At 36.6% G+C, this 27,532-nt stretch overlaps 1 protein-coding gene across 5 annotated transcripts in view; it reads left to right on the top strand.

Annotated features, from left to right (window-relative positions):
- Window positions 1–27,532, top strand: part of LOC5572215 (high affinity cGMP-specific 3',5'-cyclic phosphodiesterase 9A) — a 781,628-nt gene that overhangs the window by 413,253 nt on the left and 340,843 nt on the right. The gene's annotated exons all lie outside the window — the stretch shown is intronic.

Genomic DNA, 27,532 nt, shown 5'->3' with positions numbered 1-27,532 from the left:
TGGACAGAATACTTCCCAAAATTTGAAAAGAATCCTGCCCAAAATTCGAACAGAATCCTGTCCAGGATCCGCACAAAAACATGATCAGCATTCATACTGTACGAATCTTGAACAGGGTTCGAACAGAATCCTGACATGCAGTCGAACAGAATCCTGACCAGGATTCGAACAGAATCCTGATTCAAACATAATTCTGCCCAGGATTCGAACAGAATTTTGCAAACAATTCAAACAGAATTATGACCAGTGTTTGAATAGAATTCTGACCAGGATTCAAACAGAATTTTGCTTTGGATTTAAACAGAATTCTGAACAGGATTCGAACAAAATTCTGCCCAGGATTCAAACAGAATCCTGACCAGGATTTGAACTGAATTTTGCTAAGAATTCGAACAGAATTTTGACCAGTATTTCAATATAATTCTGACCAGGATTCGAACAGAATTTTGCTCTGGATTTGAAGAGAATCCTGACCAGGAATCGAACGGAATTCTGCCCAGGATTCGAACAGAATTCTGCTCAGGATTCGAACAAAATTCTGCCCAGGATTTGAACAAAATTCTAACCAGGATTTGAACAGAATCCTGACTAGGATTCGAACAGAATCTTGAACAGAATTCGAACAGAATCTTGCCAAAGATACGAACAGAATCCTGCCCAGGATTGTAACAGAGTTCTGCCCAGGATTCTAACAGTATTTTGCTAAGGATTCGAACAGAAATGTGATCAGTATTTCAATAGAATTCTGACCAGGATTCGAACAGAATTCTGCTTTGGATTTGAACAGAATTCTGACCAGGATTCGAACAGAATCCTGACCAGGATTCGAGCAGAATCTTGCCTAGGATTCGTACAGAATCCTGGCCAGAATTCGAAAAGAATTCTGCCCAGATTTCGAACAAAATTCTGACCAGGATTCCAACAGATTATTGCCCAGGATTCGAATAGAATTCTGCCCATAATTCGAATAAAATTCTGCCCAGGATTTAAACAAAATTCTGACCAGGATTCGAGAAGAATCCTGACCAGGATTCGAACAGAATCTTGACCAGGATTCGAACAAAATTTTGACCAGGATTCGAACAGAATTCTGACCAGTATTTCTATAGAATTATGACCAGAATTTGAACAGAACCCTGCCCAGGATTCGAAGAAAATTCTGATCAGAATTCGAACAGAATCTTGTCTAGGATTCGAAAAGAATCCTGCCCAGAATTTGAACAAAATTCTGCTCCGAATTTGAACAGAATCCTGCCCAGTATTCGAACAGAAACTTGCCCAGGATTCAAACAGAATTCTGCCCAGGATTCGAACAAATTTGATTAGAATTCTGATAGGGATTTGAACAGAATTCTTCCTAGATTTCGAACAGAATTCTGCGCATAATTCGAACAGAATCCTGCCCAGGATTCTAACAGAATCTTGACTTGACTCGATCAGAATCCTGAACAGGATTTGAACAGAACCCTTCCTAGATTTCGAACAGAATTCTGCTCAAAATTCGAACAGAACTCTGCTCAGGATTCAAACAGAATTCTGAACAGGATTCAGACTGAATCCTTAACAGGATTCGAACAGAATTTTGCCCAGGATTCGGACAGAGTTCTGCCTAATTTTCGTACAAGATTCTGACCAAGTTTTGAATAGAACCCTGACCAGGATTCGGACAGAATCATGAACATGATTCGAACAGAATCCTGACCAGGTTTTGACCAGGATCCTGATCAGGATTCGAATAGAATCATGCCAAATATTCGTACAGAATCCTGCCCAGAATTCGAACAAAATTTTGCCCAGAATTTGAACAAAATCCTGCCCAGGATTCGAACAGAATTCTGCCCAGGATTAAAAAAGAATTCTGCCCAAAATTCGAACAGAATCTTGCACAGGATTCGAACAAAATTTTGCCCAGAATTTGAACAGAATCCTGCCCAGGATTCGATCAGATTCTTGCCCAGGATTCGAACAGAATTCTGCCCAGGATTCGAACAGAACTATTCCCAAAATTCGAACAGAATCCTGCCCAGGATTCGAACGAAATCCTGATCAGGTTTGAACAGAATCCTAACCATGATTCGAATAGAATCCTGACCAGGATTCGAACAGAATTCTGCCCAGGATTCGGACAGAATTCTGCCCAATTTTCGTAGAAGATTCTGACCAGGATTCGAACAGAATCATGAACATGATTCGAACAGAATCCTGACCAGTAGGGTGCGGCTCATTTTTCAAAAGTTCTCAAAACCAAAAATTCGTGTGCTCTACGGAATTCAAATCATATTAAAAGAGAACCCTCAAAATCTGGGCCAAAAATATTTATATTTAGAGGTGGCGCAAGCGTCTTGAAGATGAATTTTCAGGTTATAAAAGATAACCAGTGAATTAAAAATAACGCTGTTATTTTTCAACCGTTTTTGAAACTTTTAGCATCTTTAAAATTGAATTAATGAAAACTTTGTAGAACATCAAATTTGTCTTAAATTAATACAAGTTTTATTTAAAAGTAATTCATTCAAAATTTTTCCTCATTTTACTAAAAATTTCAACTTTGTTCGACCATAATTTCACGATTACTTAAACGATTCCAAATCTTTTTACATGCTTGGATTGCTTCAAAATCCAATTGTTTTCAAATCTTTCGTTCATTCACATTTCAATAAAAAATGTCTTGTCCAAGTTATTCAGCATAAACTGCATAAAAAAACATGATTTTATAACGAAAAATGCCAGTTTTCCATTTTTTTGCCAGTTTAACATTATTTCTAAAGCTGAAACTGGTTTGCATTTGTTGAACCTTTGAGAAGGACGTTGCAACATTTTTTGAATAATTTTAAATCAAAAGTATGATTCCATTGCACTATGGTCCAGAAATCAGTTTTACGCGGAAAGATGCATTTTGAGCTTTAGAATGAAACATTAGACAAAAACGTTCTTCTACAAAGTTGTTTGTATTAGTAAGGCCCTTTGTTTGATGTTATTGAAAATTAGGGTGGACCACATTTTCATGGAAATTGTGTAACTAACTTTCTTATATGTAGAAATTATATTATACATGCTTCAGCAAAGTTGTAGACCATTCAATTTCAAACATTTTTGTCAAAAAAAGTTTTTTTGTATCTCTTAAATTGACCGATTTAAAACTATTTTCCTACGGTGACATAGGGTGGTCCAAACAAAACTGGTTTTCTGGCTCTAGAGTTTTCAATTCAAATTTCTCATCAAAGTAGTCTATGAAACACTTTTAGAGCTTTGAAAAATGCGTTTGGCAGTAATTGTTGTTTTACTCTCAAAAACATGCCTTTGATTGAGTATATCTCTGATTGGGGCAAACATATAACATATCTTTTGAGGGCATTCGAAAGATAAAATAAAATTGTATATTATATTGAAAAAAAAAAAAAAACAAATGTGTTATTTTTGTAACTCTAATAAATTGTCTTGAGAAACAAATATTTTTTATCACAATAACTTTAATAACTTTTGAACTAAAATAGATATCAACAATCTTTTTGTATGAAAATTTGCGTTTTGTTAAGTTCTAAAAATTGTTTATAGATGACTTTGACGAGAAACTAGTATTAAAAAATCTGGAGTTAAAAAACTTATTTTTGTTGGACCACCCTGCAATGATTAGGAAAAAATGCTCTAGATTGGTCAGATTTTGAGCTATAGAAAAACTTTTTTTGGCAAAGTTGATCAAAATTTCATTTTCTACCGCTTTGCTTAAGAGTATATACCAGTATTTTTACAAATAAAAAAGTTGATTATATGGTTTGTGTAATATTGTGGACCACCCTAGTTTTAATTGACACAGTTTGAAAGCTTACATTTTTAGAAACAATTTTGTAGCAGATCATTTTTGTCTAAAATTTCATCTTCATACTCAAAATGCAAAATAATAAAATAATACATATTATTAAAATCTTCAAAATAGTTTAGAGCCCTATCTTTCTTATTTCAGATTTCTCGTCACAGCGGTCTATGAACGACTTTAAGAACTTAACAAAACGCAAGTTTTCATGCAAAAATATTGATGATATCCATTTTAGTTCAAAAGTTATTAAAGTTTTTCTGCTTAAAATCCTTTGTTTTTCAGGGCATTTTATTAGAGTTACAAAAATAACAAATCTGTAATTTTTTGATATTATATACAGTTTTTTTTTGTCTTATGAATGCCGTCAAAAGATATTTTTTATGTTTGCCCCAATTAGAGATATTCTCAATCAAAATAGGCATGTTTTTGAGAGTAAAACAATAATAACCTCCAAACGGAAGGAGATAGAGAGTTTCTTCACTCACCAAATTACGCATTTTTCAAAGCTCTAATAGTATTTCGTAGACTACTTTGATGAGAAATTTGAATTGATAACTCAAGAGCCAGAAAACCAGTTTTGTTCGGACCACCCTATGTCGCCGTAGGAAAAAAGCCCTAAATTGGTCAATTTAAGAGATACAAAAAAACTTTTTTGGCAAAGTTGCTTAAAATTGAATGGTCTACAACTTTGCTGAAGCATGTTTAATATAATTTCTACAAATAAGAAAGTTAATTACACAATTTCCATGAAAATGTGGTCCACCCTAATTTTCAATAACACCAAACAAAGGGCCTTACTAATACAAACAACTTTGTAGAAGACCGTTTTTGTCTAATGTTTCATTCTAAAGCTCAAAATGCATCTTTCCGCGTAAAACTGATTCCTGGACCACTGGTTGAAAAACATATGCACTAATCAACTTTTAATTAAGGCAAGATGCTTTATATATTTAAGTTTTATAGAAAAAAATGAAAATACCGGCAAAAAAACACTTAAATAATCCAAAGATATTTGATTTTTTTAAATAATAAAATTTTGTTTTTGAGTGGTTTTTGTTAAATAACTAAGCCAAAACAATTTTATAGAAAAATCTGTTGTAGTAACAGTTTGAAAACAACTAAATTTGATTCTAAAACATGTAAAAATATTCGGAATCGATTGAGTATTTATGAAGTTATGGTTAAACAATTTTATTTTTTTTAGTAAAATGAGTAAAAGTTTGGATAAAAATATTTTTAACTAAGACTAGTTTTGATTTTAGACAAATGATGTTCTTCAAAGTTTTAAAAAAAAATTTCTGGGAGATAATGGTGCTAAAATTTTAAAAATTTGGTGTTCTACAAAGTTATGTTTATTTAGAAGACGAACTAACGTTTTACTTGCTTCGCACTTCAGCCATTTCCACATGTTTAACATAAACATGAATAAGAGTTGAATAAGTATCTTATGTCGAATTCGTTTCTGAACCTAGGTTGAAACTGGCGCAACCCGTTCTGAATCACAGTTTCAACCCCAATCTGATTCAGGTTCAACCGAACTACAATTTATTTGACATTGGTTTGTTTATGTGTTGATCACCGACCCAGTTCCTTTAAACGAAAACGACATTATAAAATCCTTATTCAGTTTCAGTATATTATAAAAACAGTTGATCCAACAGAGCCAAAATAACGAATAAAAAACACATTGTTCAGCAATAAATAAGCCTTGCAAAAGAGTTTACACTATAGCTTAGTTTCATAAAATGGACAAAATATCAGAAATGCGTGTTGAGTTCCGAATGCATTTCAAAGCTCATAACTTATGCTTTCTCAAAACTTTTTAAATAAATGTTCAGAAAATAAACATGGTTAGGGGAACGGACCTGGTGTAGTGGTTAGAACACTCGCCTCTCACGCCGAGGACCTGGGATCGAATCCCATCCCCGACATAGTCACTTATGACGTAAAAAGTTATAGTGACGATTTCCTTCGGAAGGGAAGTAAAGCCGTTGGTCCCGAGATGAACTAGCCCAGGGCTAAAAATCTCGTTAATAAAGTCAAACCAACCAACCAACAACCAACATGGTTAGCCTCCAGAAATGCAGGATTATTACGAAAAACGAAAATAAACATTCAAGCTAAGTATTCCGAGTAGAAGCGAAGTACTGACAAACAAAGCGTGATATTGACTTGATTGACATAAGAGATTTTGTTCCTGGAACTTCTGAACCTATGAAAAATTTGATGTACGCAAATCTAATGAATAGCTCGCAACTATTGGTCAAATCTTACCGAATCTGAATATGACATGTCAATTTTGTTCTAGTAGTTAGTATTAGATATCATTTCCAGATCTGTTATATCTTTTATCTTTCAAGTTAATATCACTATAATCACTATCACTGGATAGCTATTATAATTTGCTATTGCTAAGCCTGCTCGGGATACAAGAAAAGTGGAAATTTATTTGATAGAATTGATTAAATAAAATTCATTAGCGAGCTACATTAGAAATGACATTTCTTCTCAACTGAGTCGTGCGATCTAAGAAAAATGATTTACTTGGCTATTTCTGAGATAAAAATCCCGCACATCAAGATAATCGATTATTTTTCTATTCATGTGCATAGTCCTCAGAACGCTTCAAATGATTTAAATATACAGCCATTCCATGAAAAACCGATCTAGTGGGTCTCCGAATTCCGTGAAAATTTGCTATTTTGTTCCTTATCCGAAATAAGGATACACGTATTTTTGGATTTTTTGATTAGGGTGACCATTTCCGAAGTAGGGTGACCAGAAAAATCGCGATTTTGCAAAATTTTTATTTTTAAAAAGTCTCAGTGCATTAGATTTGTAATGTTTAAAAAAATTATAACTTTTGAACAGCTTAACCGATTTCCAATCTTTTTGTATGGAATGAAAGCTTAAAATTTCAACTATTCAGACAAAATTGAAAAATCTGATAAAAATATGTTTAAACGTGAAAAAATATAAAAATTTATATTTTTTTTAGAAATTTTCATATCTTTTATAATGAAAAATTTTTTTTTTCAAAGTTTTCTATTTTTTTCTATTTTTTCTGAAAAGTTGAGACCTTAAGCTTTCATTCCATAAAAAAGATTGGAAATCGGTTGAGCTGTTCAAAAGTTATGATTTTTTTAAACATTAAAAATCTAATGCGCTGAGATCTACAGTGTGTGCCGATGAAAAATGACTGATTTTTTATTTTCAAAAAAATATATCTCAAAAACTAAAAAACATACATCGCTAAAAATTTGACAGTTTACGTAAAATTTTCTGAACTTTCAAGAAAAAAATGAGAGCAGCAACAGCCCCTTTGGTCCCGAGGCCTTCAAAACACGAAAAAACGGAAACTATTGAGTTTTTTCCTGTAAAAAACACAATTTTTGTGAAATTTTATATTTTTCCCGAAAAGTCAAAATCTTTAGCCTTCATTTCGTCCAAAAAGATTGAAAATCGGTCAAACGGTTCAAAAGTTATAATATTTTTTTAAATAAATTTTTTTTTTTTGCGATTTTTCTGGTCACCCTATTTTGGAAATGGTCACCCTAATCAAAAAATCCAAAAATGCGTGTATCCTTATTTCGGATAAGGAACAAAATAGCAAATTTGCACGGAATTCGGAGACCCACTAGATCGGTTTTTCATGGAATGGCTGTATATTCATACAGAGGACTATTTCTGTAATGGGTTTATGAAAAATACAAATCAATAAAATAATTAATTAATTTAAATATAATTTATAAAATAAATGAATTTTTATTAAAGTTAATGAAACATTCAAATTGAAGTTTTAAACAAACTAAAACGTATTATGAAATTGGACTAATCATTTAAGATTGATTTTACTTTGTGTAAATAAACATTATTTTTTAACCATCATTGACATAAATTTTCTCACTGTGCGCTAAAAGTAGCCGACTAAACTAAACTTGGATCAGTACTAAACAGCAGCTGAATAGTATGCTTGTTTAGTTGTTGATTATGCGTACCATGTGTTGATAAGACGTTATCGAATAGAAGCTCAAACATGATCAATATTCAACTCCAAGTGGTTTATGTTTTGCACTAGACGGTTTATTCATCAATTCTAGGACAGCGCAGATGGCAAGGCATACCGCTGACGATTGGAAGGTCTCGAATTTGAATCCAGTATCCAGGCGATTTTCAAATATGGTTGTTATATCATGATAATTATGTACACTATACAGTCGGGTCTCCTATTAAACGCATTCCTATAACGTGCACTCCTATTACGCTCACTCCTATAAGACACACCAGGACGTTATAGGAGACCCAGGGCTTATGGGATTTCATCACTTTGGGGGTGTCGTTGAATATTTTGTATGCCAAAAGAGATAGTACAGTACTGTTTTCGGCGAAGTTTCAGTACTAAGTACGATCTACCTTTAGGAGTTGAGGATCATCCTTTTAGTTGAGAACTTGGCCGGTAGGGGCGCTTTTTCTGATTTGCACTATATGAACCATGAGGGATAAAAATGCAAAATTTTGTAACATATGATATCTCTGAATCCTGATGTTTTGGAAGGTTGGTGTCTTCGGAAGAGTTGTTCAGTAGCTCAAGGGCTGACATGTGGTGGCCATTCTAATACGGAATTACGCCACCAGGCGGCGCTAGTGGGCATGGAATTTTTGTTTTGCGCATAGCTCAGTTGCCTGACCACTTAGAAAGATGGCGTCTTCGGCAAAGTTGCTCAGTATCACAAGGGCTAACATTATTTGAGCCGAAAGTTTCGAAATTTTGCCACTAGGCGGCGCTAGTGAGCAAAGAATTTTTGTTTTTCGCATAGCTCAGTTACCTGACCACTTAGAAAGATGGCGTCTTCGGCAAAGTTGATCAGTATTACAAGGGCTAACATTATTTGAGCCGAAAGTTTCGAAATTTTGCCACTAGGTGGCGCTAGTGAGCCAAGAGTTTTTGTTTTGCGCATAGCTCAGTAGCCTGACCACTTAGAAAGATGGCGTCTTCGGCAAAGTTGCTCAGTATCACAAGGGCTAACATTATTTGAGCCGAAAGTTTCGAAATTTTGCCACTAGGCGGCGCTAGTGAGCAAAGAATTTTTGTTTTTCGCATAGCTCAGTTGCCTGACCACTTAGAAAGATGGCGTCTTCGGCAAAGTTGCTCAGTATCACAAGGGCTAACATTATTTGAGCCGAAAGTTTCGAAATTTTGCCACTAGGCGGCCCTAGTGAGCAAAGAATTTTTGTTTTTCGCATAGCTCAGTTACCTGACCACTTAGAAAGATGGCGTCTTCGGCAAAGTTGATCAGTATTACAAGGGCTAACATTATTTGAGCCGAAAGTTTCGAAATTTTGCCACTAGGTGGCGCTAGTGAGCCAAGAGTTTTTGTTTTGCGCATAGCTCAGTAGCCTGACCACTTAGAACGATAGCGTCTTCGGCAAAGTTGCTCTGTATCACAAGGGCTAACATTATTTGAGCCGAAAGTTTCGAAATTTTGCCACTAGGCGGCGCTAGTGAGCGAAGAATTTTTGTTTTGCGTATAGCTCAGTAGCCTGACCACTTAGAAAGATGGCGTCTTCGGCAAAGTTGCTCTGTATCACAAGGACTAACATTATTTGAGCCAAAAGTTTCGAAATTTTGCCACTAGGCACCGCTAGTGAGGAAAGAATTTTTGTTTCGTGGATAGCTCAGTAGCCTGACCACTTAGAAAGATGGCGTCTTCGACAAAGTTGCTCTGTACCACAAGGGCTAACATTATTTGAGCCGAAAGTTTCAAAATTTTGCCACTAGGCGGCGCTAGTGAGCAAGTAATTTTTGTTTTTCGCATAGCTCAGTAGCCTGACCACTTAGAAAGATGGCGTCTTCGGCAAAGTTGCTCTGTATCACAAGGGCTAACATTATTTGAGCCGAAAATTTCGACATTTTGCCATTAGGCAGCGCTAGTGAGCAAATATTTTTTTTGCGCATAGCTCAGTAGCCTGACCACTTACAAAGATGGCGTCTTCGGCAAAGTTGCCCAGTATCACAAAGGCTAACATTATTTGGGCCGAAAGTTTCGAAATTTTGCCACTAGGCGGCGCTAGTGAGCATGGAATTTTTGTTTTGCGGATAACTCAGTGGTCTGACCACTTAGAAAGATGGCGTCTTCGGCAAAGTTGCTCAGTATCACAAGGGCTAACATTATATGAGCCGAAAGTTTCGAGATTTTATATATACGTAGAAATCGGGAGAAAAAGTTTTTTTTTATAAGATTGAATTATCGTTATGAAAAAGAAGGTTTATATTTTAAAAATATTCAAACAAGAGTGTCGTGTAACTAAAAGATAAGGCCAGTCATTGTTATCTCATTAAGATTGTTAGCGAATGGATTTCCCAATTTATTAGTAATGACTGACATTCCAACCTAACTTCATTTCTATCCAATACATACCTTGGAAAATGTCCAAAAAATGAAGTTCATGCAATGACGAAATAAAAATAAACATACATATTTTTTTCTCTGGTTTATATGAAAAGCTAACGATCACATATTTGAGTAGTAAACGGATCCTAACTCATTCTCATATCAAATTATTGATCAAAAATTCTCCCAATCCGTCGAAAATACTAGGATACTAGCCATACTTTTATCCGATTGTAAAAGTAATGTATATATTTTTCTCCAGGCACTTTTACTTAAACGTGACAATGCGAAGAAAATCGATAGCCTAGTGTCATATTGAACAACTTTGGTCAGGCTACTGAGCTATCCACAAAACAAAAATTCTTCGCTCAATAGCGCCGCCTAGTGGCAAAATTTCGAAATTTTCGGCTCAAATAATGTTAGCCCTTGTGATACTGAGCAACTTTGCCGAAGACGCCATCTTTCTAAGTGGTCAGGCAACTGAGCTATCCACGAAACAAAAATTCTTGGCTCACTAGCGCCGCCTAGTGGCAAATCGAAACTTTCGGCTCATATAATGTTAGACCTTGTGATACTGAGCAACTTTGCCGAAGACGCCATCGTTCTAAGTGGTCAGGCTACTGAGCTATGCGCAAAACAAAAATTCCATGCCCACTAGCGCCGCCTGGTGGCGCAATTCCGTATTAGAATGGCCACCACATGTCAGCCCTTGAGCTACTGAATAACTCTTCCGAAGACACCAACCTTCCAAAACATCAGGATTCAGAGATATCATATGTTACAAAATTTTGCATTCTTATCCCTCATGGTTCATATAGTGCAAATCAGAAAAAGCGCCCCTACCGGCCAAGTTCTCAACTAAAAGGATGATCCTCAACTCCTAAAGGTAGATCGTACTTAGTACTGAAACTTCGCCCAAGACAGTACTGTACTATCTCTTTTGGCATACGAGATATTCAACGACACCCCCAAAGTGATGAAATCCCATAAGCCCTGGGTCTCCTATAACGTAGATTCCTATTACGCCCCCCAACCATGTGTCTAATAGGAGACCTGACTGTATCCATATATTTTTTTGTTTGTGATTAGTTTTGGACCAACCAAATAAAAGCTGAACCAAATGCTTGTAAAACGCTTTAAAAGCTGAAAAATGAAATTGGTATTCAACGACATGCTTTAAAGTTTCTCCACATTTGTGTGAACAACGCCTGAACAAAAGTTGGCCATTAAAATTATTAAAATGTTATTAAACATTATGCTGAATAAAACTGCCATAATGGTGTTTGTTAAATGAGTTAATGTTAGTTGGGTACTGACCAGGTTTTGACCAGGATTCGACCAAAATGCTGACCAGGATTCGAACAGAATTTTGTTAAGGATTCGAACAGAATTCTGACCAGTATTTGAACATAATCCTGACTAGGATTCGAAATAAATCCTGAACAGGATTTGAACAGGAGTAATCAGTTATAATTATTATCTAACTGATTTATCACGTATTTTTTTTCTCATCACAACAGTGTGCGTGTGGAATCTCTTTATTTCCATTTTAAAATGAAATCTTTCTTATTTGAAATGTAGAGAGACGTTTTGTGTGTAAATATAATAGAATGCAGAAAATCGTAATTGAGCTCCGCTTTGTCCTTATTCCTCTACCTCTTTCTTCTTTATTTTGATTCTTCTCTTTCAAGTAGTGGAGATGACTTCATGATAGTTAAATAGAGAAAGAAGAGTTCATACTGCCACAAATAGTGCCATCCCATTATATTGTTAGGGCTCAATAGTTATAAAGGAGCTTATGTGGAGGAGAACGATTTCCCTCAAGGGAACTTATATTTACTCTCGCCCATAAGCCCCTCATGAAAATTTTATATTTTTTTTCTCGATGATTGCAAAGGAAGTTTCGCGTTGATTCTATCGTGTTGAGTGGTCGGAGAGTCGCGAAGGAAACCCCCAATTTCCACGGATATGAACAATTTGGATCAGCTTGGTGATTCTTAATTGTTGCCTACGGGAACTCAATCAAGTTGCTAACGTTACTCTGACTTCTCTGAATATGAATGAAATTGGAACATTGCGCTTCAGTATATCCTGGATGGGAAAACTTTTCTATAAGGGATGAATCACACCCTCGTCTCTCTGTTGTAAATTGCCTCGAGCAATTTTATTCAATTGAAAAACCATTCATTCGTACTCTTGCACATACAAATCTTGTCTCCCCAGTCCATGAGTTCAATATTCAATCGTTTTCCTTCCATATCCACATCTACAAATCAGATTTTGTCTTCAAAGCTGTGATATTTTTCCGAAAGGGGGGAGCCAAGCATGAACGGATGGAGGAAGCTACTCATGAGTTTCCAATATGGAAATTAATCTGATCGCTTTCATCTCTGTAACAGCAATGCACAAAACATATCCCGACAATGTTCGACGCAGGGAAGTCAGAGGTTGTGAATATGGGATGGAATGTTTGAGATGAAAGCCAAGAAAAACGACATCGATGGGAATGGGAAGGATTCACGCACAGTCGGAAGAATTTCATGGCATTGTTCGATATCAATCGAACGATACTTTCAGGAATTAACAATGGGAGAGATTCGATGACAGCTTCGAGCCATACGGTGCTATTGAGTAGAACAAGCTTATACCATTGAACGAATTGATTTATGTTATTAAATATGTTCGATTCCTACTGAATTATTTTGTATCTATGCGACAATTGAATTTCAATGAGCAATTTAATTGAAAATCATAATTCATGAAACCAACATCAGGTAGAGTAAGGTGGGGCAAAAGTTAGACCTTAGTGGTATAATCAAAATTTCCAGGAAAACAATAGCAGTTGAAACAAAACAAATACCATACAGTGAACCTTCAACATAGTGGCTATAATTTTGCTGAACAAACTTGTGTCAAAATATTTACTCATTTTTAGTTATAACAGTTTCAAAATTTGTTTGTTTTATTCGAACTTTTACCCCTCCGGTGGGGCAAGAGTTCAAAACCAAGTGTGGGGCTGGCTAAAACTCAAAATATCGATCTTTTTATGACAGACATACTTTACACCAGCCGTAAACTTAAGATTGCCGAAAAATACACACTAAATTATCATCAAAAAATTGACCAAAACCGGGTTTATTGTAATATACTCAAAAATTGCAGTTTTTCGCAAAACTAAGTTGAAATGTAAAATTTTGGTGACAGTTTGCACACGATCAGACAAATTTAAATAAATTTGAAGATAATATGTGGATTTTAGGTAATTTGCACATTTTTCCGTGATTTTATACATGGGTCGAACTTTTGCCCCGCTGATTCGAACGTTTGCCCCACTATGGGTCAAAAATTGTTTTCAAGCATTTATGCAAAAAATAATACACCTCAAAGCAACCTTATGATAGGCCTAGAAACGCCCTTACATAAAATATTGAAAAAGATTTTATCTACAATTGGTTCCATGCAACGAAAGTTTGACCAAAAATTACAACATTCACGTCAAAAAACAACAAATAGCTATAACTTTTCCAAATTTTAATCGATTTTTATGATATTTGGAGTAAAAGTCTCTTACTTGAATAGCATTCGAACCACCATGACATTTATAAGATTTATTTTGAATTGAGCTAGAAATCTTAAAAAGAAACTCTTACCCCACTCGAACTTTTGCCCCACTTTACTCTATAGAATATTTTAAACAAGAGACGCGTGAGAGAAACGAAACAATAGAAATATGAATCAGTTTCTTGTTTTTCGCAAGACCTTCTTCTTTACCAGGTGAGAGTTTCCTCCATATATCATAACTAATTTTCACCAAATGTTATGTTCATTGAAACTTATATCGATCCCAGACAAAGTGTTCTTTAAAGTCTAGTCTTGTCAAGTTGATCTCTGAATTATAGTCATGATTTCCTCTAAATTCTGTTCAGGATTCTCTCTAACTTCTGTTTATGATTCTGCTCGATTCTTGTTCAGGGTTCTTCCTTTATCTTGTTCAGAATTTTCTCCGAACCCAGGTAAGGATGCTCTCCAAATAGTGTGAAGGATTCTTTTGGAATCCCGTAATGGGTCCTTTCAAATCATATGTAGGTTACTTCAATCGTGTTCAGGATTCTCTCTTAGTTCTGCTAAGGATTCTCTCCGAATCACGTTCAGGGCTCTGCTGGATTATGCACAGGATTAATAACGAAACTATTTTTTCTTAATTACGTGCTGCACTTTGTGCAATTTCTGTTCTTGGATGGATGTATTAAACATCGTTCGAAAAATGCTCTCGAAGCCTTTTGCAGGATTCTCCTCAAATCTTTTTACTCATAGACAGCATTCTGTTCAAATCCTGGTCAGGATTCTGTTCGAATCCTGGTTAGGATTCTGTCCGAATCCTGGTCTGGAGGGTGGTAGGTCATTTGGCATAAAGTCGTTTGGCATAATGGTCATTTGGCATAAAGTCGTTTGGCATAACGGTCGTTTGGCATAATGGTCGTTCGGCATAATAGTCGTTTGGCATAATGAGTATGGAAACAAGAATTTCTTAAGATGACATTCGTTTCTACAAAATTGAATCTTTCTGATTACATCAGGCTTGTTTTGGAGTCAAGTGAAACAAAATAACACACTATTCAACAATCATATGCTCTTGAATAAACTTAAGCATATTAGGAAAGATATTACTAATAGTTTTTTTTTTATTATTTATCCAGAAATTACCCTTCTTTCAAATATTAATGCTTCTTTTGAGTTTCGCTATTTAAATATTTTTTTTTTGCACTGAAGATTTGATATATTTAGCACAAATTTACCCTTCTTTTAAACATTCTTTGGTTTTTAATCGAAACATGATGTAACCATAATTATAGGTATGAAGAGTGTTGGTTTAAAATTTTAATAAATTTCACCTTCTTTTATACATAGGCAGTTCTTCGGAGCTATATTTGTTTCTAATTAACAGAAGGGCGGCAATCGATAACATTGATCTGCTCAAGTCACTGACGAACAGAGAAATCGATTACTGCAGTTACTTCGGAGGGTTGTGCTACTTTTCTCCGAATATCGTTTCCCTGAACGCCAGTTCCCCGAATGCCAGTTCCCTGAATATCCCGTTTCCCCTTTCGAGTTTTACCGTCCTCAGCATTTTTTCTAACATTTTGCTCCTTCTTTTGATTGCTTATCGTTCTTTTTCGTTCACTATCCAGCCACTGAAGACTATTATAGCTTCTATTCAAATTGTACCACTTTTCGGGGAAACCGGTCATTCGGGGAACTGGCAGTCGGGGAACCGATGATTCTGAACGCAATTTTTTATGTCTTTTCGTTGTATTATTCCGCGATTATTTTTGGCGTCTTCTTCTATATTTGATCATAAATGTTGCCTTCTTTGAAAAATAGGCTGTTCTTTATATTTATACTGTTTTGAATTTTTATTATTTGGTAAAGCTAAATGGTAACCTTTTTTATATTTTGCTGTATTATCAATTCTTGCAAGACGTGCTGAAAGAATGATAATTACTTTAGAACCTGCCAATAATCAACATATGTTTATTCTTGCGTATACATGATCTCTTTTCCCTTCTTTCGATGATAGACGGTGTTTTTGACGTACACTTCCAAAATTTAAATTAATATTGAATCGTTCAACAGTTTTGACACACATATTTTTTAAATGTGTTGTTCATTTGAGTTATGCTGTGGAAAAACTTTTTTTGCGTTTGCCTTTTTTAAACGAAAAATTATCTGCTCTCGTATTTAGGCCATTTTTGCATTATGCTGTAATAATAGGTCTTTGAATTAGAGCTTTAAATATTTTGCAAATAAATTTTCCCTTTTTTATCAAGTGTTCACGTCCAAACTTGAACAAAGCTTGATCTGCAGCGAAATATTCTATGAGCGAAATATTCTACTGCGAACTTCCTTTGCCAATTTAGTGTTTCCAAATATGTACACAGAAAAAAATATATAATTTTCAATGAGATGTAAACTGAAGTCTACTGTAAAAATAAATAAAATTCGTGCGGTGTTACAGCATCGTGTAAACTTAAATTAATGTACATTTAATTTTCAACAAAAAATGGTTGAATTTTACATGATCGTGTAAATTTTAAGTGATTTCGATTGAAAAATAATGGATTGGACGTTGAAATTTAGGTTTATTTTGATGTTCCAAATATGTGCATGAAAATAAATTTAAATTTACAAAATTTTTTTTAGCCGTGCAGATTGCAACAAGCTCAAAGATATTCTATGTTTTTAGATGTAGAAAAAAAATATCATTCCGAAAAGATCTTCCACCAGACCCGTTACGAGTTTTGTTTAGTTATGCTCTCTAATGTCACAACAATTTTTGACATTCATAGCTTTGAAAATCTCTGAACAAACACCACGGTTATTGCAAACCTATCACATTTTTTTGCTATGAGCTCGGTAGTGTTGATCTCGGTTAAAGCTTAAAAAATGCCAATATTCATTCTAAGTCAATCATTATGCCAACCGACCATTATGCCAAATGACCATTATGCCAAACGGCTATTATGCCAAACAACCATTATGCCAAACGACTTTATGCCAAACGACTTTATGCCAAACGACTTTATGCCAAACGGGCTACAATCGGTCTGGAGTCTGTCCGAATTCTGGTTAGGATTCTTTCCTAAATCTGGCCAGGATTTTGTTCAAATCCTGGTCTGGAGTCTGTCTGAATCCTAATCAGGATTCTGTTCGAAATTTGGTCAGGAGTATGTCTTATTCCTGGTCAGGATTCTGTTCGAATCCTGGTCAGGATTCTTTCTGAATTCTGGTCAGGACTCTGTTCAAATCAAGATCAGGATTCTATCCGAATCCTGGTCTGGATTCTGTTCGAACCATGCTGAGGATTCTGTCCGAATCCTGGTGAGGATTTTGTCCGAATCCTGGTCAGGATTCTGTCCGAATCCTGGTCAAGATTCTGCCGAATCCTGGTCAGGATTCTGGCCAAATCATGGTCAGGATTCTGTCCGAATACTAGTTAGGATTCCGTGTGAATACTGGTCTGGATTCTTTCCGAATCCTGGTCAGGATTCTGTTCAAATCAAGGTCAGGATTCTGTCCGAATCATGGTCGGGATCCTGTCCGAATCCTGGTCAGGTTTCTGTTTGAATCCTGGTTAGGATTCTGTTCAAATCAAGGTCAGGATTCTGTCGGGATGGTCAGGGTTCTGTTTGAATCCTGGTTAGGATTCTGTTCGAATCCTGGTCAGGACTCTGTTCGAATCCTGGGCAGGATTCTGTTCGAATCCTGGTCAGGATTCTGTTCGAATCTTGGTCAGGATTCTGTTCGAATCCTGTTCTGGATTCTGTTCGAAGCCCGGTCTGGAGTCTGTCCGAATCCTGGTCAGGATTCTTTACGAATTCTGGTCAGGATTCTGTTCAAATCAAGATCAGGATTCTGTTCGAATCCTGGTCAGAATACTGTTCGAATCCTGGTCAGGATTCTGTTCGAATCCTGGTCAGGATTTTGTTCGAATCCTGGTCAGAATTCTGTTCGAATCCTGGTCAGGATTCTGTTCGAATCCTGGTCAGGATTTTGTTCGAATCCTGGTCAGGATTCTGTTCGAATCCTGGTCAGGATTCTGTTCGAATCCTGGTCAGGATTCTGTTCGAATCCTGGTCAGGATTCTGTTCGAATCCTGGTCAGGATTCTGTTCGAATCCTGGTCAGGATTCTGTTCGAATCCTGGTCAGGATTCTGTTCGAATCCTGTTCAGCGCTCTGTTTGAATCCTGATCAGGATTCAGTTCGAATCCTGGTTAGGATTCCGTTCGAATCCTGGTCAGGACTCTGTTCGAATCCTGGGCAGGATTCTGTTCGAATCCCGGTCTGGAGTCTGTCCGAATCCTGGTCAGGATTCTTTCCGAATTCTGGTCAGGATTCTGTTCAAATCAAGATCAGGATTCTGCTCGAATCCTGGTCTGAATTCTGTCCGAATCCTGGTCTGGATTCTGTTCGAACCATGGTCAGGATTCTATCCGAATCCTGGTGAGAATTTTGTCCGAATCCAGGTCAAGATTCTGTCCGAATCCTGGTGAAGATTCTGTCCGAATCCTGGTCAGGATTCTGGCCAAATCATGGTCAGGATTCTGTTCGAGTTCTAGTTAGGATTCCGTATGAATACTGGTCTGGATTTTGTCCGAATCCTGGTCAGGGTTTGTTTCGAATCTTGTTCATGATTCTGTTCGAATCCTGGTTTGGATTCTGTTCGAACCATGTTCAGGATTCTGTTCCAATCTTGGTTTTTTTTTTTTTTTTTTTTTTTTTTTTTTTTTTTTTTTTTTTTTTTTTTTTTTTTTTTTTTTTTTTTTTTTTTTTTTTTTTTTTTTTGCTTTATTTAACGAATGCAGCTGTAGAAGTTACAATACTTAACTGTGGCAAGCCACTAGCTAGAGAAAACAACAAGTGAGCAAGCAGTTTTATTTAAATATTATATAGAAATCTTAAAACTAAAACTTCAAGTGACAATATAATTCAGTTATTCAAAGAAAGTTATCAAACAGGAATTTTTTCAACTGATTTTTATAAACAAATATGTTCTGTTGTATTTTTAAGTAATTTGGAAGTGCGTTGAATTGTGTCAAACCGGTGTAGAAGAAGTGCCGAAGTGCAAGCTCAGTTCTTGGCCTAGAGACGAAAAAATTTCCTCTTGCTCTTGTGTTATGAGTGTGTACGTCTTGAAATTCTATTAAACGTATGTTAGATTCAGCTAAATTATGTTTAAATTTATAAACGAGCAACAAACAATTATATTTATGCAACAATTTCAACGGCATGATTTCAGGTGTATACAGGTTAGCTGTTGGTGAAAATAATGGAAGCTGACGAATATATTTGATAGCTCTTTTTTGCAAAACGTTCAGGACATTCAAATGAGTTATTGCGGAAGATCCCCAAATTGTGTTCATATAATTTAAATGTGGAAGTATGAATGAGTTATATAGTTGCCAACAGCTTCGAATGTTCAAACAGTTTCTGGTTTTTTGAAGAGCAAATATTATAGGAATAATTTTGTTTTTTACTTGATTAATATGTCTCTTCCAATTCAAACTTTCATCTATTGCTAGGCCTAAATAATCAACCTCTGAAACTTGATCTAGACATTCATTATTTATGGTTAATTCAAATCGAGGGCTTGCATTTTTAAGTGAAAATATAATGAAGTTTGATTTTTTATGTTTATTTGCATTTTATTAGCGGAAAACCAACGAGGGAATAGGTCAAGATCATGTTGCATCATCCTTTGTAGTGTTGTTATATCCTTAGCTTTGTATTTGCAAACAGCATCATCTGCATAGCATTGTAATTCTCCTTCTAGTGGCAAGTTGAATAAGTCATTCACAAACAAATTGAACAAAATTGGACCCACAATCGAACCTTGAGGCACGCCAGATTTGATTAGCAAAGAATCACTAAGCACTCCATTAGCATAACATTGCTGATTTCTGTTTGAGAGGTAAGACTTAAGCAAACGTATTGCTGATGGTGCGAAACCATAGAAGTCTAGTTTAGCTAATAATATATCGTGTGAAATACAATCGAAAGCTTTACGTAAGTCTATAAAAATGCATCCAACATAATCACCTCCATCTAAACCTTTCACCACAAAATTCAATAACTCTAATGAAGCCGATTCGGTGCTTTTCTTTGGTAGAAAACCAAATTGATTGTTATCCAAGAGATTATTTTGTAAAAGATAATTTTTCATTTGTTCATTTATAATAGATTCCGGTATTTTTGAAAGAGCTGGTAGAATTGAAACGGGCCTATAGTTTGATTTCATAAATTTATCCCCAGATTTATAAAGTGGAATTATTTTTGCAATTTTCAAACAGTCTTCAAATTGTGAGTTCTGAATCATATTATTTACTGCTTCAGTAATTTTTTCATTGACAAGAGAATTGCATTTCTGTAAAAATTTTACAGAAATATTGTCTAAACCGACAGCAGCTCTACTATTTAACGATTTTATCACAGCAGTTACTTTTTCAGAATCTACCAACACAAAATTAAAATGCATCTCCGGTCTTGGGTTCAGATAGACTAAGAAATTGTTTTCAGCACTCTCTATACTGCTTACGTGAACATTTGAGCCGATATTGGTAAAATATTCATTGAAGCAATTAGCTACCATGGCGTTTGTAGTAATAAGTTCGTTATTTTCTTTGAGTGATAGTGTTTGCAAATTTGACTTGGTACAGCTTTTTTGAAAAATTATTTCTCTTAGTATACTCCATGTTTTCCTATAATCATTTGAATTTTGGTTTATCTTACGCCCATAGTAATGTTCTTTTGCTAATTTAATCTTGTTTTTTAAGCCATTTCGTTTTCTCACATATACACGATGTAATTCTTCTCTCAAAGTATTTGTTCCGGCGGTTTTGTACTCTTTGTATAATCTATTTTTATGTCTTATTTCAGCTAATAATTCATTGTTTATGTAGGGTTTTAAAATAACCTTCTCCTTCTTCTTAGATGATATTTCAGATCTGTTGTTGGTTATAATAACCTTGAGTTTTTCTGATATGTTACTAAAACAATGACAGTCTTCAAAGGTAGATTGTGAGACTGATCTAAATACATTATCATAGTTTATAATTGTGTGTTTTTGCAACAAATCATCTTTTTGTAGATTTGATACATTTATTGATAGAACAATCGTTCTGTGATCGGATATAAGCCTTTCGGTATCTCTCATGTGTAAATGTAGCTCGTATTCAAAAATGTCAGTGATAACATGATCAATTACAGTGGAAATTGTATTAGAAATTCGTGTTGCGAAAAGAGCATCTACTTTGTTTAGTATAATATATCCTAATGACTGTATTTTATTATGATATTGGAGAACAAATTCATTACATACATCTAACAGGTTTATATTGAAGTCACCACATATAATCATTCTTTTGTATTTATGAAGAAGTTGTTCGAGTTGATCCAAAAATATCGGCACTAACCGTCCAGGGTTATAAACCCCCATTATTTTAATGTTATGATCAATTATTTCAACAATTAGAAAGTTACTCTCATTTGAACTGATTTCCAACACTAATTGGCTTCTCAGGGCTGATAAGATAAATATAGAAACTCCACCTCCTCTACCATCTCTACAACTATGATATTCATCGTATCCCGGAAGTTTGAAAATTTCATTTTTGTACAACCATGTTTCAGAAAATACTACAACGTGAATACAACTAACAAACTCATTGATAAGAAGGCATAAATCTTCATCTTTATTTCGACAACTTCTGGTATTTAGATATAAAATGTTGAGATTATTATTTTGTAGTTTTATCTCCTCTATGGAAAATTCAATATTCAATTCATTAATAAGCTCTGATTCACAATCCATCACTTAATAATATCGATCAATAAAAAAAGTAATTGCCCTTTGGCAACATCCAGAAAAACTTACACTATAGACGATAAAACACTTACATCGCTCACACGGATGGCTTTGGAAGTTTCATCCTTGCGAAGAAATATTTCTCCATTGGAGTACCAAACAAATTTAAAATTGTGGATTCGCTTGAATTTTCGAGCTTCATTCAGCAAAAACCGATTTGCATTTGTTAAACGGTGATTAAAGTAAATGCGCTGTTTGACCCCTAGGCCAATCGTATCACAGGAGATCGGATTATCGCGAGCAGCCCTAATGATTCTCTCCTTAATTCCTGAATTAGAAAAACGCACCAGAATGGGTTGCAATCCACCTTTGTTAGATGATGATAATCTTGCTATTCCCTGTACATCCTCCGGCCTACATTGCACATTTAGTTGAGTCAAAATGTTATTGAAAACATCCTCCAGCTTCTCATCGGTAGTCCTGATTACGTTGCAGATTAGTAGATGACCTTCCATAGTAGTCTGTCGAAGACTGTTAAGCTCGTAATTCAGTTCCTCAATATGTTTTTCGTTAGTCGTACAAATTCCGTTGATGCTAGTGACGTTTTTAGTAAGAGACGCTATTGTGGACTTATTATTTGTTATATCGGCCTTCAAGCGATCAAACTCTCCAGAGAGAAATTCTTGCGATAACTTTATGGATTCCACATCTGCTTTCAGTTGTGAAACAGAATCATTAATTTCACTAGCCATTCCGTTTAGACGTGTTTTCATGTCATCATTAGCCTTTGCTATCTCCCGCTTGATAAGTCTGTAGAGATCTTTTAAAGATAACTCTTCTTCCACATCTGAATCTGTTTCCCCGCCAAGGGAGTCTGGATCACCACAGTGTTGCTTAGCTGTTGAGCCCGTTGCAACTGCTCCATTCGGAGAATCACTAAGTTGTCGCTTTGGTTTGTTGCGTTCGTTGCGTTTCGTCATTACTGTTTTTATCATCGAACCAGCGACGAGATGAGATGAGAATTGGATTTGATGAGATGAGATGAGAGTACTACACCAGCAACAGCACACGTTCACCAACACAGCACCAACAGCCACAGCACAGCAGCAACCGATCACGAGCGGCAAAAGAAATAGATAGTGTTTGTGTCCGAAGTTATTCAGTTCCAGTGGGAACCCACGCTATAGAGGCCTTAGATCACTTTCGACACAAATGATGGCTATATTTGCGATTGTTCTTTATAGTTTCACGAAATTGATTTATCGCATTTCACTTGTAAACCGGTTCATCTACCAAATTATCTTCAGGAAAATAGTATTCCGTGTAGCAAACTGGATGACCTGAGATATGCCTTACGATTTATAATGATCGAAAACATTGAAATATACTACTCAAAATCACAGCCGAAATTTAGCACTACTATATGAGTCCTGCTTTGCTTTGCAGCTGAACAGAATTCGATTCTGTCAGAATCATGGTCGGGATTCTGTCCGAATCCTGGTCAGGTTTCTGTTCGAATCTTGTCCAGGATTCTGCTCGAATCCTGTTCAGCGTTCTGTTTGAATCCTGATCAGGATTCTGTTCGAATCCTGGACAGGATTATGTCCGAATCCTGGTCAGGATACTGTTCGAATCCTGGGCAGGATTCTGTTCGAATCCCGGTCTGGAGTCTGTCCGAATCCTGGTCAGGATTCTTTCCGAATTCTGGTCAGGATTCTGTTCAAATCAAGATCAGGATTCTGCTCGAATCCTGGTCTGAATTCTGTCCGAATCCTGGTCTGGATTCTGTTCGAACCATGGTCAGGATTCTGTCTGAATCCTGGTGAGGATTTTGTCCGAATCCTGGTCAGGATTCTGTCCGAATCCTGGTCAGGATTCTGTCCGAATCCTGGTCAAGATTCTGTCCGAATCCTGGTCAGGATTCTGGCCAAATCATGTTCGGGATTCTGTCCGAATCCTGGTCAGGTTTTTGTTCGAATCCTGTCCAGGATTCTGCTCGAATCCTGGAGTTCTGTTTGAATCCTGGTCAGGATTCTGTTCGAATCCTTGTTAGGATGCTGTTCGAATCCTGATAAGGATTCTGTTCGAATACTGGTCTGGAGTCTGTCCGAATCCTGGTCAGAACCCGTAGGATTCCTTGTGAATACTGGTCTGGATTTTTTACGAATCCTGGTTAGGATAATGTCCCAAAAAATCATGCGATTTTACGTCTTTCGGATGCACATAAAAGAAGTGAGCCAAATGACGTAAATTTTTGCCAATTTTTTAATACGTTAGTGTCTGATTCGGGAATCGTCGTTCACAGTGGCATCGTTTTCGTGTCCTTACACTTGTAAAATTACATTTTTGGTTCAATACATCTTCAAGCACTCATTTTTGTGTCTTTCCATCACTTACATTATGTGTCATTCAGTTATAACATGAATTACGTCTACAGGATTCATCAGGAATCATGCTCAGGATTCTATTTAAATAGTAGTAGCAGAAGATAGTACAATAGCTTAGTTAAAAATTAAAAACAATCTGGTGGGGAATCGACTGTATGGTTGTAATCAATTATGCTTTTCGGCTACGCAGTCTTAATTTTTACAACGGCTTATTTATTTGCCCGACGTTTCGACACGGGAATTGTCGGAAGACACAATTCCCGTGTCGAAACGTCGGGCAAATAAATAAGCCGTTGTAAAAATTAAGACTGCGTAGCCGAAAAGCATAACTGATTAAAAACAATTATAAAGGTGATGTATGATAAGATTCAGATATATTGTAGCGACTCCAAAAACAGTGTAGAAAACTTCTTATTATCTAAACTATTAACATTTCTGAAAAGTAGCACTTTTCAGCACTGTTTCTATGTTCGTTCATTCACTTGAAGAACCTATTCCAACGGTTTTGCAAAAATTTTATTTATCCTTTATTTTCTGCAAGCTGGTCTTTAAAAGAGGTCAGGGTCTCTTTTCAAATTTAGGCAAAGTTCCAGGAATGTTCTGTGTTTTCATTGTACACCAAACAGAATCAACAGATGTCCCGTAACGTAAATCAAGCCTTTCAAACCATGCAAAAAGTCGATAGCCTGGACACTCACATCGTCATTTTGCAAAAGTGTTAGTGGGCATTGGTCTCCAAACCGGCTGGTCTCTTCCCGTGGCATGTGTGTGTATGGTGCAAAAACCATGTTATAAATAATTCAATTTGTACTGTTTTTAGGTTCTTTCCGAGAGTGGAAAGCCACAGCCGTCCCGTCCGTCTGACGGTTCATTCCCAACACCTCCACCTGTCAGTCTAAAGCTTAAATCCCTCCCCCTCTTAGAAACGAGCGAGCATGTTAAGCTTTGCACCGGCAGCCAAACGGACAAAACAGGACTAGGTGAGGAGTACCAATCATGGATGCAATACGTTGGCAGTATAGATTGAACAAATTTTTGATTGCGGTTTGGCTGTTTGGGCACGTCAGGAGTTAATCATCAATGTAAGCTTCCTTTTCCCGATCAGCCTAGATAGCCGTGTAGTGTCGGTAGCAGTTGTTTCAATTGGCTAAGAATTAACACTACGGACTGCCTGTTCCGGTGGTGAAAATCCACCTAACAGGTGACCCCTAATTCATGCGGCTTTAAGCTTACCGTGCCTAAGAATGAATGGTTAGGGGGGTCTAAATAAAACCTAATCGCAAACGGAGCCTGTGGAGTACCTGGGCGCCCTCTACAGTATTATGCCCTTCCTGTGCTACCCGGAGCAATGGTGTAGGTGACCTTGTGTTTCTACGAGATAATCGGCTGCCCTTCTTCAGTCTCAAGCCTGAGCTAAATAAGGGTGGGATTATTAATACGTTGTAATTTAGTTTAAATTTTCACCTCGATGTTTTCGCATTATGCGTATTACACAGTGTAGTCTGTGCTTTTCGCCTTTGGCGACTTTTAAGAGATACCGATCTGGTTTTTTCGCTGCTGGTCTTTTTCGTTCTGAGATTGCGAAAAGCTTAATCCTGCCTAGTTTGGGTAGTGGTTACGGTTAGGATAGCTTAGTTAGACCAATCTTCAGCATAAAATATCAGCAACGATCAATCTATGTAGACTCATGCAAATGGTACAGTTCAAATAGCGCAAAACCCATTCTTGTGTGTACTTTTATCTAGATAACCTTGTGGACCCAGCTTTTGTTACTTTCATAAACATGAAATGGCTAACTCGCGTGCTATACCTCGTGCATGCGTCCTCGTAAATAGCGCTATCGTTGCTACACTCAATTCTGAGTTAACAACCAGAGATGTATGTGCTGTCACAATTGATATTTCTGTTGGTGACCTCAATAGGAAATACGTCTTTCGTTGTGTGGTGTATTTACCACATGATGAACCATCCCCAATGGATGATTTCAAACGAGTTGTCGTTCACTGCCTATGAAAAGGCCTTCTGCTGATTTGTGGGTAGTGATGCTGATACTCATCACATCATCTGGATCAGCTCAGATATCAATTTGAGAAGCTCCAGTCTGATGGAATGCTTAAGTAGTTCAAATCTTGGATTACTTATTTTAGGGAATCGCCCAACCTTCATGGTGTCTGCTAGAGAAGAAGTGTTAGACATAATGCTCTGCTTGAACAGAATCAGTCACGAGTTGACGAATTGGCATGTACCAGATGATGAATGATCATCGCTACATCTCTATATGAACATATACTCCACAAACTGGGAATTGGTTGTGACCAAATTCTATGAATTCTCTCCGTCCATTGGAAATCCTAGTGATTTGAATGTTTCCACTTCCGGTGAATTGGGACACAATTGTCCTTGCTTCGAGTGAATTCCACAATTGCTTGTCACTTTGTTCCTCACAACTCCCTTCGCGGGACGACTTGTCGTCTGGCTATTTGTAAAGGAATATGTCAGATATTCAGGCTGCTTATAAAAGCTCTTGCTTAGGTCAACTCAAGGTCTAAGCTTGTTATCGCACGTCGAACTCAATTTGAGGAACTGAATTCAGTGAACTCTGTAAAACTTATATGAGTCCTTGCTATTCTTCCAGTGCTGGGAATGAATCGGCTTATGAATTAGCTCGCAATGGAGCATCGCATGACTTCATTGGCCCTCAGGCAGCTATTCCAATTTCGAAGTGCTGGGTGAAGCTTCAGATATTCTTGGGCGGCAACTCAGCACCAGCAATATTGGAATAATTTTGAGTCATGTCGTCAAAAAAATTGTACATTACTGAGCCATCCCAAAGGTGGCTAAGTATTTAACAAATCTGTCAAAGCAGAATTGCAATCTCTTGGTAACAACCTTGACTGGTCACTGCGACTCAACTATCACATGGCAAATATTCAGTGTGTTGATACATTTGTGTGTGATAGTTGTGATTCCGATTATGGAACTTCTTCTCACCTGATATGTAACTATCCAATCTTCGCGTAATTGCGATTCCAATTACTTGGTTAACACTTATTAAGTGAAACTGATTTCAGAAACCTGAATCTTCAGAACATTCTGTTATTCTTAACCCGCTGTGGTAATGAGCTATAGGCTCTCTTTACGCTCTTCGTTTTGCAGTGTCCTTTTTAGGGCGCTGTTCGAACCCATTGTGGTATGGAGCTACATGCTCTCAATTCGCTTATGCAATTTTCCATCTTCAAGGGACCCCACTCCTATTTCCTCCCATCTTTCCCTTCCCTTTCCTCTCCCATCGGGTAGATGATGAAATAGGCTCAAAAATGGCGATGGCACAAATCTCCCAAATGGCGGGGAACGTGCCTCTGGAGCCGGCCTTCTGATACCTGATACCTGATACCAATCATGGATGCAATACGTTGGCAGTATAGATTGAACAAATTTTTGATTGCGGTTCTTAAACGTATCGTTTTCGTAGGTATCGAAAAAGCGAAAATTCAAAAATAAGGTTTCTCTACCATGAAGGGCAGATTCATGCTAACGATCTCGAACGTAGACTGAAGAATCATGATAATGACTTTC

The sequence above is a fragment of the Aedes aegypti genome, chromosome 3 (genome assembly GCF_002204515.2).
Source record: "Aedes aegypti strain LVP_AGWG chromosome 3, AaegL5.0 Primary Assembly, whole genome shotgun sequence".
Classification (NCBI taxonomy): Eukaryota; Metazoa; Arthropoda; class Insecta; order Diptera; family Culicidae; genus Aedes; species Aedes aegypti.
This window is presented reverse-complemented; position numbering and strand designations above follow the sequence as displayed.